This window comes from Symsagittifera roscoffensis, chromosome 3 (genome assembly GCF_963678635.1).
Source record: "Symsagittifera roscoffensis chromosome 3, txSymRosc1.1, whole genome shotgun sequence".
NCBI lineage: Eukaryota > Metazoa > Xenacoelomorpha > Acoela > Convolutidae > Symsagittifera > Symsagittifera roscoffensis.
In genome coordinates, this window is record NC_087064.1 from 61,171,467 (window position 1) to 61,185,601 (window position 14,135).

General features: G+C 36.8%; 25 non-coding genes across 25 annotated transcripts; all 25 read right to left on the minus strand.

The window, feature by feature from the left end:
• Positions 1–504: 504 nt before the first annotated feature.
• Trnak-cuu (transfer RNA lysine (anticodon CUU)) lies at positions 505–577 on the minus strand. Its single transcript has one exon. It is a non-coding gene; the product is annotated as a tRNA-Lys (tRNA).
• Positions 578–1,267: 690 nt separating this feature from the next.
• On the minus strand, positions 1,268–1,340 carry Trnak-cuu (transfer RNA lysine (anticodon CUU)). The gene has a single exon. It is a non-coding gene; the product is annotated as a tRNA-Lys (tRNA).
• A 437-nt stretch (positions 1,341–1,777) lies between these two features.
• Positions 1,778–1,850, minus strand: Trnak-cuu (transfer RNA lysine (anticodon CUU)). The gene has a single exon. It is a non-coding gene; the product is annotated as a tRNA-Lys (tRNA).
• Positions 1,851–2,289: 439 nt separating this feature from the next.
• Trnak-cuu (transfer RNA lysine (anticodon CUU)) lies at positions 2,290–2,362 on the minus strand. The gene has a single exon. It is a non-coding gene; the product is annotated as a tRNA-Lys (tRNA).
• Positions 2,363–2,798: 436 nt separating this feature from the next.
• On the minus strand, positions 2,799–2,871 carry Trnak-cuu (transfer RNA lysine (anticodon CUU)). The gene has a single exon. It is a non-coding gene; the product is annotated as a tRNA-Lys (tRNA).
• Positions 2,872–3,312: 441 nt separating this feature from the next.
• Positions 3,313–3,385, minus strand: Trnak-cuu (transfer RNA lysine (anticodon CUU)). The gene has a single exon. It is a non-coding gene; the product is annotated as a tRNA-Lys (tRNA).
• Positions 3,386–3,826: 441 nt separating this feature from the next.
• Positions 3,827–3,899, minus strand: Trnak-cuu (transfer RNA lysine (anticodon CUU)). Its single transcript has one exon. It is a non-coding gene; the product is annotated as a tRNA-Lys (tRNA).
• A 439-nt stretch (positions 3,900–4,338) lies between these two features.
• Positions 4,339–4,411, minus strand: Trnak-cuu (transfer RNA lysine (anticodon CUU)). Its single transcript has one exon. It is a non-coding gene; the product is annotated as a tRNA-Lys (tRNA).
• A 435-nt stretch (positions 4,412–4,846) lies between these two features.
• On the minus strand, positions 4,847–4,919 carry Trnak-cuu (transfer RNA lysine (anticodon CUU)). Its single transcript has one exon. It is a non-coding gene; the product is annotated as a tRNA-Lys (tRNA).
• Positions 4,920–5,360: 441 nt separating this feature from the next.
• Positions 5,361–5,433, minus strand: Trnak-cuu (transfer RNA lysine (anticodon CUU)). The gene has a single exon. It is a non-coding gene; the product is annotated as a tRNA-Lys (tRNA).
• A 439-nt stretch (positions 5,434–5,872) lies between these two features.
• Trnak-cuu (transfer RNA lysine (anticodon CUU)) lies at positions 5,873–5,945 on the minus strand. Its single transcript has one exon. It is a non-coding gene; the product is annotated as a tRNA-Lys (tRNA).
• A 696-nt stretch (positions 5,946–6,641) lies between these two features.
• Positions 6,642–6,714, minus strand: Trnak-cuu (transfer RNA lysine (anticodon CUU)). Its single transcript has one exon. It is a non-coding gene; the product is annotated as a tRNA-Lys (tRNA).
• Positions 6,715–7,135: 421 nt separating this feature from the next.
• Trnak-cuu (transfer RNA lysine (anticodon CUU)) lies at positions 7,136–7,208 on the minus strand. The gene has a single exon. It is a non-coding gene; the product is annotated as a tRNA-Lys (tRNA).
• A 441-nt stretch (positions 7,209–7,649) lies between these two features.
• Trnak-cuu (transfer RNA lysine (anticodon CUU)) lies at positions 7,650–7,722 on the minus strand. The gene has a single exon. It is a non-coding gene; the product is annotated as a tRNA-Lys (tRNA).
• A 184-nt stretch (positions 7,723–7,906) lies between these two features.
• On the minus strand, positions 7,907–7,979 carry Trnak-cuu (transfer RNA lysine (anticodon CUU)). The gene has a single exon. It is a non-coding gene; the product is annotated as a tRNA-Lys (tRNA).
• Positions 7,980–8,670: 691 nt separating this feature from the next.
• Trnak-cuu (transfer RNA lysine (anticodon CUU)) lies at positions 8,671–8,743 on the minus strand. The gene has a single exon. It is a non-coding gene; the product is annotated as a tRNA-Lys (tRNA).
• A 691-nt stretch (positions 8,744–9,434) lies between these two features.
• Positions 9,435–9,507, minus strand: Trnak-cuu (transfer RNA lysine (anticodon CUU)). Its single transcript has one exon. It is a non-coding gene; the product is annotated as a tRNA-Lys (tRNA).
• A 440-nt stretch (positions 9,508–9,947) lies between these two features.
• On the minus strand, positions 9,948–10,020 carry Trnak-cuu (transfer RNA lysine (anticodon CUU)). The gene has a single exon. It is a non-coding gene; the product is annotated as a tRNA-Lys (tRNA).
• Positions 10,021–10,460: 440 nt separating this feature from the next.
• Positions 10,461–10,533, minus strand: Trnak-cuu (transfer RNA lysine (anticodon CUU)). Its single transcript has one exon. It is a non-coding gene; the product is annotated as a tRNA-Lys (tRNA).
• Positions 10,534–10,969: 436 nt separating this feature from the next.
• Trnak-cuu (transfer RNA lysine (anticodon CUU)) lies at positions 10,970–11,042 on the minus strand. The gene has a single exon. It is a non-coding gene; the product is annotated as a tRNA-Lys (tRNA).
• A 440-nt stretch (positions 11,043–11,482) lies between these two features.
• Positions 11,483–11,555, minus strand: Trnak-cuu (transfer RNA lysine (anticodon CUU)). The gene has a single exon. It is a non-coding gene; the product is annotated as a tRNA-Lys (tRNA).
• A 441-nt stretch (positions 11,556–11,996) lies between these two features.
• Trnak-cuu (transfer RNA lysine (anticodon CUU)) lies at positions 11,997–12,069 on the minus strand. The gene has a single exon. It is a non-coding gene; the product is annotated as a tRNA-Lys (tRNA).
• Positions 12,070–12,511: 442 nt separating this feature from the next.
• On the minus strand, positions 12,512–12,584 carry Trnak-cuu (transfer RNA lysine (anticodon CUU)). The gene has a single exon. It is a non-coding gene; the product is annotated as a tRNA-Lys (tRNA).
• Positions 12,585–13,284: 700 nt separating this feature from the next.
• On the minus strand, positions 13,285–13,357 carry Trnak-cuu (transfer RNA lysine (anticodon CUU)). The gene has a single exon. It is a non-coding gene; the product is annotated as a tRNA-Lys (tRNA).
• A 441-nt stretch (positions 13,358–13,798) lies between these two features.
• On the minus strand, positions 13,799–13,871 carry Trnak-cuu (transfer RNA lysine (anticodon CUU)). The gene has a single exon. It is a non-coding gene; the product is annotated as a tRNA-Lys (tRNA).
• Between the last annotated feature and the right edge of the window lie 264 nt (positions 13,872–14,135).

The following is a 14,135-nucleotide window of genomic DNA, read 5'->3' on the forward strand; positions in this document are numbered from 1 at the left end:
TGGGGCTCGAACCCACGACCCTGGGAGGAAGAATTCCATGCTCTAACGACTAAGCTAGCCGGGCTGTATGATGTTAACTAAGAGACTGTGTTTGCTAATGATCATCCTTTTTCCGAAGTTTTTGGTTGAAATGTTTTTTGTTATATAAAATATAGAAAAATTGAAAAGATTTTTTATTTGCCCTGAAGCTGTCCGTCATTTGGATTTGAAAAATATTGTTTTTTTTTGAAGATTATGAAAAATTTTCGCCCAATTTGGTGCTCGAACCCATGACCCTGGGATTAAGAGTCTCATGCTCTACCGACTGAGCTAGCCGGGCTGTATGATATTAACTAAGACAATGTGTTTGCTAATGATCACCCTTTTTCCGAAATTTTTGTTGAATTGTTTTTTCTGTTGAATAAAATATAGAGGAATTGATAAGGTTTTTTTTTTCAATTGAGTTTAAGCACTCCGTCAAATAGATTCGCAAAAGATTGTTTTTTGAATACCATAAAGACTTTTCGCCCAACGTGGGGCTCGAACCCACGACCCTGGGATTAAGAGTCCCATGCTCTACCGACTGAGCTAGCCGGGCTGTATGATGATATCTAAGAGACTGTGTTTGCTAATGATCATCCTTTTTCCGAAGTTTTTGTTTGAAATGTTTTTTCTGTTATAGATAATATAGAAAAATTGAAAAGATTTTTTATTTGCCCTGAAGCTGTCCGTCATTTGGATTTGAAAATATTGTTTTTTTTTTGAAGATGATGAAAAATTTTCGCCCAAATTGGTGCTCGAACCCATGACCCTGGGATTAAGAGTCTCATGCTCTACCGACTGAGCTAGCCGGGCTGTATGATGTTAACTAAGAGACTGTGTTTGCTAATGATCACCCTTTTCCCGAAATTTTTGTTGAATTGTTTTTTCTGTTGAATAAAATATAGAGGAATTGATAAGGTTTTTTTTCAATTGCGTTTAAGCACTCTGTCAAATGGATTCGCAAAAGATTGTGTTTTGAATACCATAAAAATTTTTCGCCCAACGTGGGGCTCGAACCCACGACCCTGGGAGGAAGAATTCCATGCTCTAACGACTGAGTTAGCCGGGCTGTATGATGATAACCAAGAGACTGTGTTTGGTAATGATCATCCTTTTTCCGAAATTTTCGGTTGAACTGTTTTTTGTTATATAAAATATAGAAGAATTGAAAAGGTTTTTTAATTTGCTTTTAAGCTCTCCGTCAATTGGAGTTGCAAAATATTGTTTTTTGAACATAAAAACTTTTCGCCCAACGTGGGGCTCGAACCCACGACCCTGGGATTAAGAGTCTCATGCTCTACCGACTGAGCTAGCCGGGCTGTATGATAACTAAGAGACTGTGTTTGCTAATGATCATCCTTTTTCCGAAGTTTTTGGTTGAAATGTTTTTTCTGTTATATAAAATATAGAAAAATTGAAAAGATTTTTTATTTGCCCTGAAGCTGTCCGTCATTTGGTTTTGAAAAATATTGTTGTTTTTTGAAGATTATGAAAACTTTTCGCCCAATTTGGTGCTCGAACCCATGACCCTGGGATTAAGAGTCTCATGCTCTACCGACTGAGCTAGCGGGGCTGTATGATGCTAACTAAGAGACTGTGTTTGCTAATGATCACCCTTTTTCCGAAATTTTTGTTGAATTGTTTTTTCTGTTGAATAAAATATAGAGGAATTGATAAGGTTTTTTTTCAATTGCGTTTAAGCACTCCGTCAAATGGATTCGCAAAAGATTGTTTTTTAAATACCATAAAAACTTTTCGCCCAACGTGGGGCTCGAACCCACGACCCTGGGATTAAGAGTCCCATGCTCTACCGACTGAGCTAGCCGGGCTGTATGATGATAACTAAGAGACTGTGTTTGCTAATGATCATCTTTTTTCCAAAGTTTTTGGTTGAACTGTTTTTTTTTTGTTATACAAAATATAGAAGAATTGAAAAGGTTTTTTTTTAATTTGCTTTTAAGCTCTCCGTCAATTGGATTTGCAAAATATTGTTTTTTGAACATAAAAAATTTTCGCCCAACGTGGGGCTCGAACCCACGACCCTGGGAGGAAGAATTCCATGCTCTAACGACTGAGTTAGCCGGGCTGCATGATGATAACCAAGAGACTGTGTTTGGTAATGATCATCCTTTTTCCGAACTTTTCGGTTGAACTGTTTTTTTTTGTTATACAAAATATAGAAGAATTGAAAAGGTTTTTTTAAATTTGCTTTTAAGCTCTCCGTCAATTGGATTTGCAAAATATTGTTTTTTGAACATAAAAAATTTTCGCCCAACGTGGGGCTCGAACCCACGACCCTGGGAGGAAGAATTCCATGCTCTTACGACTGAGCTAGCCGGGCTGTATGATGTTCACTAAGAGACTGTGTTTGCTAATGATCATCCTTTTTTCGAAGTTTTTGGTTGAAATGTTTTTTCTGTTATATAAAATATAGAAAAATTGAAAAGATTTTTTATTTGCCCTGAAGCTGTCCGTCGTTTGGATTTGAAAAATATTGTTTTTTGAACATTATAAAAAAATTTCGACCAACGTGGGGCTCGAACCCAGGACCCTGGGAGGAAGAATTCCATGCTCTAACGACTGAGTTAGCCGGGCTGTATGATGATAACCAAGAGACTGTGTTGGTAATGATCATCCTTTTTCCGAACTTTTCGGTTGAACTGTTTTTTTTTGTTATACAAAATATAGAAGAATTGAAAAGGTTTTTTTTTAATTTGCTTTTAAGCTCTCCGTCAATTGGATTTGCAAAATATTGTTTTTTGAACATAAAAAATTTTCGCCCAACGTGGGGCTCGAACCCACGACCCTGGGAGGAAGAATTCCATGCTCTAACGACTGAGCTAGCCGGGCTGTATGATGTTCACTAAGAGACTGTGTTTGCTAATGATCATCCTTTTTTCGAAGTTTTTGGTTGAAATGTTTTTTCTGTTATATAAAATATAGAAAAATTGAAAAGATTTTTTATTTGCCCTGAAGCTGTCCGTCATTTGGATTTGAAAAATATTGTTTTTTTTTTGAAGATTATGAAAAATTTTCGCCCAATTTGGTGCTCGAACCGATGACCCTGGGATTAAGAGTCTCATGCTCTACCGACTGAGCTAGCGGGGCTGTATGATGTTAACTAAGAGACTGTGTTGGCTAATGATCACCCTTTTTCCGAAATTTTTGTTGAATTGTTTTTTCTGTTGAATAAAATATAGAGGAATTGATAAGGTTTTTTTTCGATTGCGTTTAAGCACTCCGTGAAATGGATTCGCAAAAGATTGTTTTTTGAATACCATAAAAACTTTTCGCCCAACGTGGGGCTCGAACCCACGACCCTGGGATTAAGAGTCCCATGCTATACCGACTGAGCTAGACGGGCTGTATGATGTTAATTGAGAGACTGTGTTTGCTAATGATCATCTTTTTTCCGAAGTTTTTGGTTGAATTGTTTTTTCTGATATATAAAATATAGAAAAATTGAAAAGATTTTTTATTTGCCCTGAAGCTGTCCGTCATTTGGTTTTGAAAAATATTGTTTTTTTTTTGAAGATTATGAAAACTTTTCGCCCAATTTGGTGCTCGAACCGATGACCCTGGGATTAAGAGTCTCATGCTCTACCGACTGAGCTAGCGGGGCTGTATGATGTTAACTAAAAGACTGTGTTTGCTAATGATCACCCTTTTTCCGAAATTTTTGTTGAATTGTTTTTTCTGTTGAATAAAATATAGAGGAATTGATAAGGTTTTTTTTCGATTGCGTTTAAGCACTCCGTGAAATGGATTCGCAAAAGATTGTTTTTTGAATAACATAAAAACTTTTCGCCCAACGTGGGGCTCGAACCCACGACCCTGGGATTAAGAGTCCCATGCTCTACCGACTGAGCTAGCCGGGCTGTATGATGATAATTAAGAGACTGTGTTTGCTAATGATCATCTTTTTTCCGAAGTTTTTGGTTGAATTGTTTTTTCTGTTATATAAAATATAGAAAAATTGAAAAGATTTTTTATTTGCCCTGAAGCTGTCCGTCATTTGGTTTTGAAAAATATTGTTTTTTTTGAAGATTATGAAAACTTTTCGCCCAATTTGGTGCTCGAACCGATGACCCTGGGATTAAGAGTCTCATGCTCTACCGACTGAGCTAGCGGGGCTGTATGATGTTAACTTAGAGACTGTGTTTGCTAATGATCACCCTTTTTCCGAAATTTTCGTTGAATTGTTTTTTCTGTTGAATAAAATAAAGAGGAATTGATAAGGTTTTTTTTCGATTGCGTTTAAGCACTCCGTGAAATGGATTCGCAAAAGATTGTTTTTTGAATACCATAAAAATTTTTCGCCCAACGTGGGGCTCGAACCCACGACCCTGGGATTAAGAGTCCCATGCTCTACCGACTGAGCTAGCCGGGCTGTATGATGATAACTAAGACACTGTGTTTGCTAATGATCATCTTTTTTCCGAAGTTTTTGGTTGAATTGTTTTTTCTGTTGAATAAAATGTAGAGGAATTGATAAGGTTTTTTTTTCAATTGCGTTTAAGCACTCCGTCAAATGGATTCGCAAAAGATTGTTTTTTGAATACCATAAAGACTTTTCGCCCAACGTGGGGCTCGAACCCACGACCCTGGGAGGAAGAATTCCATGCTCTAACGACTGAGTTAGCCGGGCTGTATGATGATAACCAGGAGACTGTGTTTGGTAATGATCATCCTTTTTCCGAAATTTTCGGTTGAACTGTTTTTTGTTATATAAAATATAGAAGAATTGAAAAGGTTTTTTAATTTGCTTTTAAGCTCTCCGTCAATTGGAGTTGCAAAATATTGTTTTTTGAACATAAAAACTTTTCGCCCAAGGTGGGGCTCGAACCCACGACCCTGGGATTAAGAGTCCCATGCTCTACCGACTGAGCTAGCCGGACTGTATGATGATAACTAAGAGACTGTTTTTGCTAATGATCATCCTTTTTCCGAAGTTTTTGGTTGAAATGTTTTTTCTGTTATATAAAATATAGAAAAATTGAAAAGATTTTTTATTTGCCCTGAAGCTGTCCGTCATTTGGTTTTGAAAAATATTGTTTTTTTTTTGAAGATTATGAAAACTTTTCGCCCAATTTGGTGCTCGAACCCATGACCCTGGGATTAAGAGTCTCATGCTCTACCGACTGAGCTAGCGGGGCTGTATGATGCTAACTAAGAGACTGTGTTTGCTAATGATCACCCTTTTTCCGAAATTTTTGTTGAATTGTTTTTTCTGTTGAATAAAATATAGAGGAATTGATAAGGTTTTTTTTCAATTGCGTTTAAGCACTCCGTCAAATGGATTCGCAAAAGATTGTTTTTTAAATACCATAAAAACTTTTCGCCCAACGTGGGGCTCGAACCCACGACCCTGGGATTAAGATTCCCATGCTCTACCGACTGAGCTAGCCGGGCTGTATGATGATAACTAAGAGACTGTGTTTGCTAATGATCATCTTTTTTCCGAAGTTTTTGGTTGAACTGTTTTTTTTTGTTATACAAAATATAGAAGAATTGAAAAGGTTTTTTTTTAATTTGCTTTTAAGCTCTCCGTCAATTGGATTTGCAAAATATTGTTTTTTGAACATAAAAAATTTTCGCCCAACGTGGGGCTCGAACCCACGACCCTGGGAGGAAGAATTCCATGCTCTAACGACTGAGTTAGCCGGGCTGTATGATGATAACCAAGAGACTGTGTTTGGTAATGATCATCCTTTTTCCGAACTTTTCGGTTGAACTGTTTTTTTTTGTTATACAAAATATAGAAGAATTGAAAATGTTTTTTTTTAATTTGCTTTTAAGCTCTCCGTCAATTGGATTTGCAAAATATTGTTTTTTGAACATAAAAAATTTTCGCCCAACGTGGGGCTCGAACCCACGACCCTGGGAGGAAGAATTCCATGCTCTAACGACTGAGCTAGCCGGGCTGTATGATGTTCACTAAGAGACTGTGTTTGCTAATGATCATCCTTTTTTCGAAGTTTTTGGTTGAAATGTTTTTTCTGTTATATAAAATATAGAAAAATTGAAAAGATTTTTTATTTGCCCTGAAGCTGTCCGTCGTTTGGATTTGAAAAATATTGTTTTTTGAACATTATAAAAAATTTTCGACCAACGTGGGGCTCGAACCCACGACCCTGGGAGGAAGAATTCCATGCTCTAACGACTGAATTAGCCGGGCTGTATGATGATAACCAAGAGACTGTGTTTGGTAATGATCATCCTTTTTCCGAACTTTTCGGTTGAACTGTTTTTTTTTGTTATACAAAATATAGAAGAATTGAAAAGGTTTTTTTTAATTTGCTTTTAAGCTCTCCGTCAATTGGATTTGCAAAATATTGTTTTTTGAACATAAAAAATTTTCGCTCAACGTGGGGCTCGAACCCACGACCCTGGGAGGAAGAATTCCATGCTCTAACGACTGAGCTAGCCGGGCTGTATGATGTTCACTAAGAGACTGTGTTTGCTAATGATCATCCTTTTTCCGAAGTTTTTGGTTGATTTAATTTTTTCTGTTATATGAAATATAGAAGTATTGAAAACGTTTTTTTTTTCATTTGCGTTTAAGCTCTACGTCAAATGGATTTGCAAAATATTGTTTTTCGAATATTATGAAAAGTTTTCGCCCATCTTGAGGCTCGAACCCACGACCCTGGGAGTAAGAATCCCATGCTCTACCGACTGAGCTAGCCGGGCTGTATGAAATTAATGAAGATATGAAATTAATGAAGTTTTTGGTTGAAATGTTTTTTCTGTTATATAAAATATAGAAAAATTGAAACGATTTTTTATTTGCCCTGAAGCTGTCCGTCATTTGGATTTGAAAAATATTGTTTTTTTTTGAAGATTATGAAAAATTTTCGCCCAATTTGGTGCTCGAACCGATGACCCTGGGATTAAGAGTCTCATGCTCTACCGACTGAGCTAGCGGGGCTGTATGATGTTAACTAAAAGACTGTGTTTGCTAATGATCACCCTTTTTCCGAAATTTTTGTTGAATTGTTTTTTCTGTTGAATAAAATATAGAGGAATTGATAAGGTTTTTTTTCGATTGCGTTTAAGCACTCCGTGAAATGGATTCGCAAAAGATTGTTTTTTGAATAACATAAAAACTTTTCTCCCGACGTGGGGCTCGAACCCACGACCCTGGGATTAAGAGTCCCATGCTATACCGACTGAGCTAGCCGGGCTGTATGATGTTAATTGAGAGACTGTGTTTGCTAATGATCATCTTTTTTCCGAAGTTTTTGGTTGAATTGTTTTTTCTGTTATATAAAATATAGAAAAATTGAAAAGATTTTTTATTTGCCCTGAAGCTGTCCGTCATTTGGTTTTGAAAAATATTGTTTTTTTTTTGAAGATTATGAAAACTTTTCGCCCAATTTGGTGCTCGAACCGATGACCCTGGGATTAAGAGTCTCATGCTCTACCGACTGAGCTAGCGGGGCTGTATGATGTTACCTAAAAGACTGTGTTTGCTAATGATCACCCTTTTTCCGAAATTTTTGTTGAATTGTTTTTTCTGTTGAATAAAATATAGAAGAATTGAAAAGGTTTTTTTTAATTTGCTTTTAAGCTCTCCGTCAATTGGATTCGCAAAAGATTGTTTTTTGAATACCATAAAAATTTTTCGCCCAACGTGGGGCTCGAACCCACGACCCTGGGATTAAGAGTCCCATGCTATACCGACTGAGCTAGCCGGGCTGTATGATGTTAATTGAGAGACTGTGTTTGCTAATGATCATCTTTTTTCCGAAGTTTTTGGTTGAATTGTTTTTTCTGTTGAATAAAATATAGAGGAATTGATAAGGTTTTTTTTCGATTGCGTTTAAGCACTCCGTGAAATGGATTCGCAAAAGATTGTTTTTTGAATAACATAAAAACTTTTCGCCCAACGTGGGGCTCGAACCCACGACCCTGGGATTAAGAGTCCCATGCTCTACCGACTGAGCTAGCCGGGCTGTATGATGTTAATTAAGAGACTGTGTTTGCTAATGATCATCTTTTTTCCGAAGTTTTTGGTTGAATTGTTTTTTCTGTTACATAAAATATAGAAAAATTGAAAAGATTTTTTATTTGCCCTGAAGCTGTCCGTCATTTGGTTTTGAAAAATATTGTTTTTTTTTGAAGATTATGAAAACTTTTCGCCCAATCTGGTGCTCGAACCGATGACCCTGGGATTAAGAGTCTCATGCTCTACCGACTGAGCTAGCGTGGCTGTATGATGTTAACTAAGAGACTGTGTTTGCTAATGATCACCCTTTTTCCGAAATTTTCGTTGAATTGTTTTTTCTGTTGAATAAAATAAAGAGGAATTGATAAGGTTTTTTTTCGATTGCGTTTAAGCACTCCGTGAAATGGATTCGCAAAAGATTGTTTTTTGAATACCATAAAGACTTTTCGCCCAACGTGGGGCTCGAACCCACGACCCTGGGAGGAAGAATTCCATGCTCTAACGACTGAGTTAGCCGGGCTGTATGATGATAACCAAGAGACTGTGTTTGGTAATGATCATCCTTTTTCCGAAATTTTCGGTTGAACTGTTTTTTGTTATATAAAATATAGAAGAATTGAAAAGGTTTTTTTAATTTGCTTTTAAGCTCTCCGTCAATTGGAGTTGCAAAATATTGTTTTTTGAACATAAAAACTTTTCGCCCAACGTGGGGCTCGAACCCACGACCCTGGGATTAAGAGTCCCATGCTCTACCGACTGAGCTAGCCGGGCTGTATGATCATAACTAAGAGACTGTGTTTGCTAATGATCATCCTTTTTCCGAAGTTTTTGGTTGAAATGTTTTTTCTGTTACATAAAATATAGAAAAATTGAAAAGATTTTTTATTTGCCCTGAAGCTGTCCGTCATTTGGTTTTGAAAAATATTGTTTTTTTTTGAAGATTATGAAAACTTTTCGCCCAATCTGGTGCTCGAACCGATGACCCTGGGATTAAGAGTCTCATGCTCTACCGACTGAGCTAGCGTGGCTGTATGATGTTAACTAAGAGACTGTGTTTGCTAATGATCACCCTTTTTCCGAAATTTTCGTTGAATTGTTTTTTCTGTTGAATAAAATAAAGAGGAATTGATAAGGTTTTTTTTCGATTGCGTTTAAGCACTCCGTGAAATGGATTCGCAAAAGATTGTTTTTTGAATACCATAAAGACTTTTCGCCCAACGTGGGGCTCGAACCCACGACCCTGGGAGGAAGAATTCCATGCTCTAACGACTGAGTTAGCCGGGCTGTATGATGATAACCAAGAGACTGTGTTTGGTAATGATCATCCTTTTTCCGAAATTTTCGGTTGAACTGTTTTTTGTTATATAAAATATAGAAGAATTGAAAAGGTTTTTTTAATTTGCTTTTAAGCTCTCCGTCAATTGGAGTTGCAAAATATTGTTTTTTGAACATAAAAACTTTTCGCCCAACGTGGGGCTCGAACCCACGACCCTGGGATTAAGAGTCCCATGCTCTACCGACTGAGCTAGCCGGGCTGTATGATCATAACTAAGAGACTGTGTTTGCTAATGATCATCCTTTTTCCGAAGTTTTTGGTTGAAATGTTTTTTCTGTTATATAAAATATAGAAAAATTGAAAAGATTTTTTATTTGCCCTGAAGCTGTCCGTCATTTGGTTTTGAAAAATATTGTTTTTTTTTGAAGATTATGAAAACTTTTCGCCCAATTTGGTGCTCGAACCCATGACCCTGGGATTAAGAGTCTCATGCTCTACCGACTGAGCTAGCGGGGCTGTATGATGCTAACTAAGAGACTGTGTTTGCTAATGATCACCCTTTTTCCGAAATTTTTGTTGAATTGTTTTTTCTGTTGAATAAAATATAGAGGAATTGATAAGGTTTTTTTTCAATTGCGTTTAAGCACTCCGTCAACTGGATTCGCAAAAGATTGTTTTTTAAATACCATAAAAACTTTTCGCCCAACGTGGGGCTCGAACCCACGATCCTGGGATTAAGAGTCCCATGCTCTACCGACTGAGCTAGCCGGGCTGTATGATGATAACTAAGAGACTGTGTTTGCTAATGATCATCTTTTTTCCGAAGTTTTTGGTTGAACTGTTTTTTTTTTTGTTATACAAAATATAGAAGAATTGAAAAGGTTTTTTTTAAATTTGCTTTTAAGCTCTCCGTCAATTGGATTTGCAAAATATTGTTTTTTGAACATAAAAAATTTTCGCCCAACGTGGGGCTCGAACCCACGACCCTGGGAGGAAGAATTCCATGCTCTAACGACTGAGTTAGCCGGGCTGTATGATGATAACCAAGAGACTGTGTTTGGTAATGATCATCCTTTTTCCGAACTTTTCGGTTGAACTGTTTTTTTTTGTTATACAAAATATAGAAGAATTGAAAAGGTTTTTTTTAATTTGCTTTTAAGCTCTCCGTCAATTGGATTTGCAAAATATTGTTTTTTGAACATAAAAAATTTTCGCCCAACGTGGGGCTCGAACCCACGACTCTGGGAGGAAGAATTCCATGCTCTAACGACTGAGCTAGCCGGGCTGTATGATGTTCACTAAGAGACTGTGTTTGCTAATGATCATCCTTTTTTCGAAGTTTTTGGTTGAAATGTTTTTTCTGTTATATAAAATATAGAAAAATTGAAAAGATTTTTTATTTGCCCTGAAGCTGTCCGTCGTTTGGATTTGAAAAATATTGTTTTTTGAACATTATAAAAAATTTTCGACCAACGTGAGGCTCGAACCCACAACCCTGGGAGGAAGAATTCCATGCTCTAACGACTGAGTTAGCCGGGCTGTATGATGATAACCAAGAGACTGTGTTTGGTAATGATCATCCTTTTTCCGAACTTTTCGGTTGAACTGTTTTTTTTTGTTATACAAAATATAGAAGAATTGAAAAGGTTTTTTTTAATTGGCTTTTAAGCTCTCCGTCAATTGGATTTGCAAAATATTGTTTTTTGAACATAAAAAATTTTCGCCCAACGTGGGGCTCGAACCCACGACCCTGGGAGGAAGAATTCCATGCTCTAACCACTGAGCTAGCCGGGCTGTATGATGTTCACTAAGAGACTGTGTTTGCTAATGATCATCCTTTTTTCGAAGTTTTTGGTTGAAATGTTTTTTCTGTTATATAAAATATAGAAAAATTGAAAAGATTTTTTATTTGCCCTGAAGCTGTCCGTCATTTGGATTTGAAAAATATTGTTTTTTTTTGAAGATTATGAAAAATTTTCGCCCAATTTGGTGCTCGAACCGATGACCCTGGGATTAAGAGTCTCATGCTCTACCGACTGAGCTAGCGGGGCTGTATGATGTTAACTAAGAGACTGTGTTTGCTAATGATCACCCTTTTTCCGAAATTTTTGTTGAATTGTTTTTTCTGTTGAATAAAATATAGAGGAATTGATAAGGTTTTTTTTCGATTGCGTTTAAGCACTCCGTGAAATGGATTCGCAAAAGATTGTTTTTTGAATACCATAAAAACTTTTCGCCCAACGTGGGGCTCGAACCCACGACCCTGGGATTAAGAGTCCCATGCTATACCGACTGAGCTAGCCGGGCTGTATGATGTTAATTGAGAGACTGTGTTTGTTAATGATCATCTTTTTTCCGAAGTTTTTGGTTGAAATGTTTTTTCTGTTATATAAAATATAGAAAAATTGAAAAGATTTTTTATTTGCCCTGGAGCTGTCCGTCATTTGGTTTTGAAAAATATTGTTTTTTTTTTGAAGATTATGAAAACTTTTCGCCCAATTTGGTGCTCGAACCGATGACCCTGGGATTAAGAGTCTCATGCTCTACCGACTGAGCTAGCGGGGCTGTATGATGTTAACTAAAAGGTTGTGTTTGCTAATGATCACCCTTTTTCCGAAATTTTTGTTGAATTGTTTTTTCTGTTGAATAAAATATAGAGGAATTGATAAGGTTTTTTTTCGATTGCGTTTAAGCACTCCGTGAAATGGATTCGCAAAAGATTGTTTTTTGAATAACATAAAAACTTTTCGCCCAACGTGGGGCTCGAACCCACGACCCTGGGATTAAGAGTCCCATGCTCTACCGACTGAGCTAGCCGGGCTGTATGATGTTAATTAAGAGACTGTGTTTGCTAATGATCATCTTTTTTCCGAAGTTTTTGGTTGAATTGTTTTTTCTGTTATATAAAATATAGAAAAATTGAAAAGATTTTTTATTTGCCCTGAAGCTGTCCGTCATTTGGTTTTGAAAAATATTGTTTTTTTTTGAAGATTATGAAAACTTTTCGCCCAATTTGGTGCTCGAACCGATGACCCTGGGATTAAGAGTCTCATGCTCTACCGACTGAGCTAGCGTGGCTGTATGATGTTAACTAAGAGACTGTGTTTGCTAATGATCACCCTTTTTCCGAAATTTTCGTTGAATTGTTTTTTCTGTTGAATAAAATAAAGAGGAATTGATAAGGTTTTTTTTTTCGATTGCGTTTAAGCACTCCGTGAAATGGATTCGCAAAAGATTGTTTTTTGAATACCATAAAAACTTTTCGCCCAACGTGGGGCTCGAACCCACGACCCTGGGATTAAGAGTCCCATGCTCTACCGACTGAGCTAGCCGGGCTGTATGATGATAACTAAGAGACTGTGTTTGCTAATGATCATCTTTTTTCCGAAGTTTTTGGTTGAATTGTTTTTTCTGTTATATAAAATATAGAAAAATTGAAAAGATTTTTTATTTGCCCTGAAGCTGTCCGTCATTTGGTTTTGAAAAATATTGTTTTTTTTTTGAATATTATGAAAACTTTTTCGCCCAATTTGGTGCTCGAACCCATGACCCTGGGATTAAGAGTCTCATGCTCTACCGACTGAGCTAGCGGGGCTGTATGATGTTAACTAAGAGACTGTGTTTGCTAATGATCATCTTTTTTCCGAAGTTTTTGGTTGAATTGTTTTTTCTGTTATATAAAATATAGAAAAATTGAAAAGATTTTTTATTTGCCCTGAAGCTGTCCGTCATTTGGTTTTGAAAAATATTGTTTTTTTTTTGAAGATTATGAAAACTTTTCGCCCAATTTGGTGCTCGAACCGATGACCCTGGGATTAAGAGTCTCATGCTCTACCGACTGAGCTAGCGGGGCTGTATGATGTTAACTAAAAGACTGTGTTTGCTAATGATCACCCTTTTTCCGAAATTTTTGTTGAATTGTTTTTTCTGTTGAATAAAATATAGAGGAATTGATAAGGTTTTTTTTCGATTGCGTTTAAGCACTCCGTGAAATGGATTCGCAAAAGATTGTTTTTTGAATAACATAAAAACTTTTCGCCCAACGTGGGGCTCGAACCCACGACCCTGGGATTAAGAGTCCCATGCTCTACCGACTGAGCTAGCCGGGCTGTATGATGTTAATTAAGAGACTGTGTTTGCTAATGATCATCTTTTTTCCGAAGTTTTTGGTTGAATTGTTTTTTCTGTTATATAAAATATAGAAAAATTGAAAAGATTTTTTATTTGCCCTGAAGCTGTCCGTCATTTGGTTTTGAAAAATATTGTTTTTTTTTGAAGATTATGAAAACTTTTCGCCCAATTTGGTGCTCGAACCGATGACCCTGGGATTAAGAGTCTCATGCTCTACCGACTGAGCTAGCGTGGCTGTATGATGTTAACTAAGAGACTGTGTTTGCTAATGATCACCCTTTTTCGGAAATTTTCGTTGAATTGTTTTTTCTGTTGAATAAAATAAAGAGGAATTGATAAGGTTTTTTTTTCGATTGCGTTTAAGCACTCCGTGAAATGGATTCGCAAAAGATTGTTTTTTGAATACCATAAAAACTTTTCGCCCAACGTGGGGCTCGAACCCACGACCCTGGGATTAAGAGTCCCATGCTCTACCGACTGAGCTAGCCGGGCTGTATGATGATAACTAAGAGACTGTGTTTGCTAATGATCATCTTTTTTCCGAAGTTTTTGGTTGAATTGTTTTTTCTGTTATATAAAATATAGAAAAATTGAAAAGATTTTTTATTTGCCCTGAAGCTGTCCGTCATTTGGTTTTGAAAAATATTGTTTTTTTTTTGAATATTATGAAAACTTTTTCGCCCAATTTGGTGCTCGAACCCATGACCCTGGGATTAAGAGTCTCATGCTCTACCGACTGAGCTAGCGGGGCTGTAT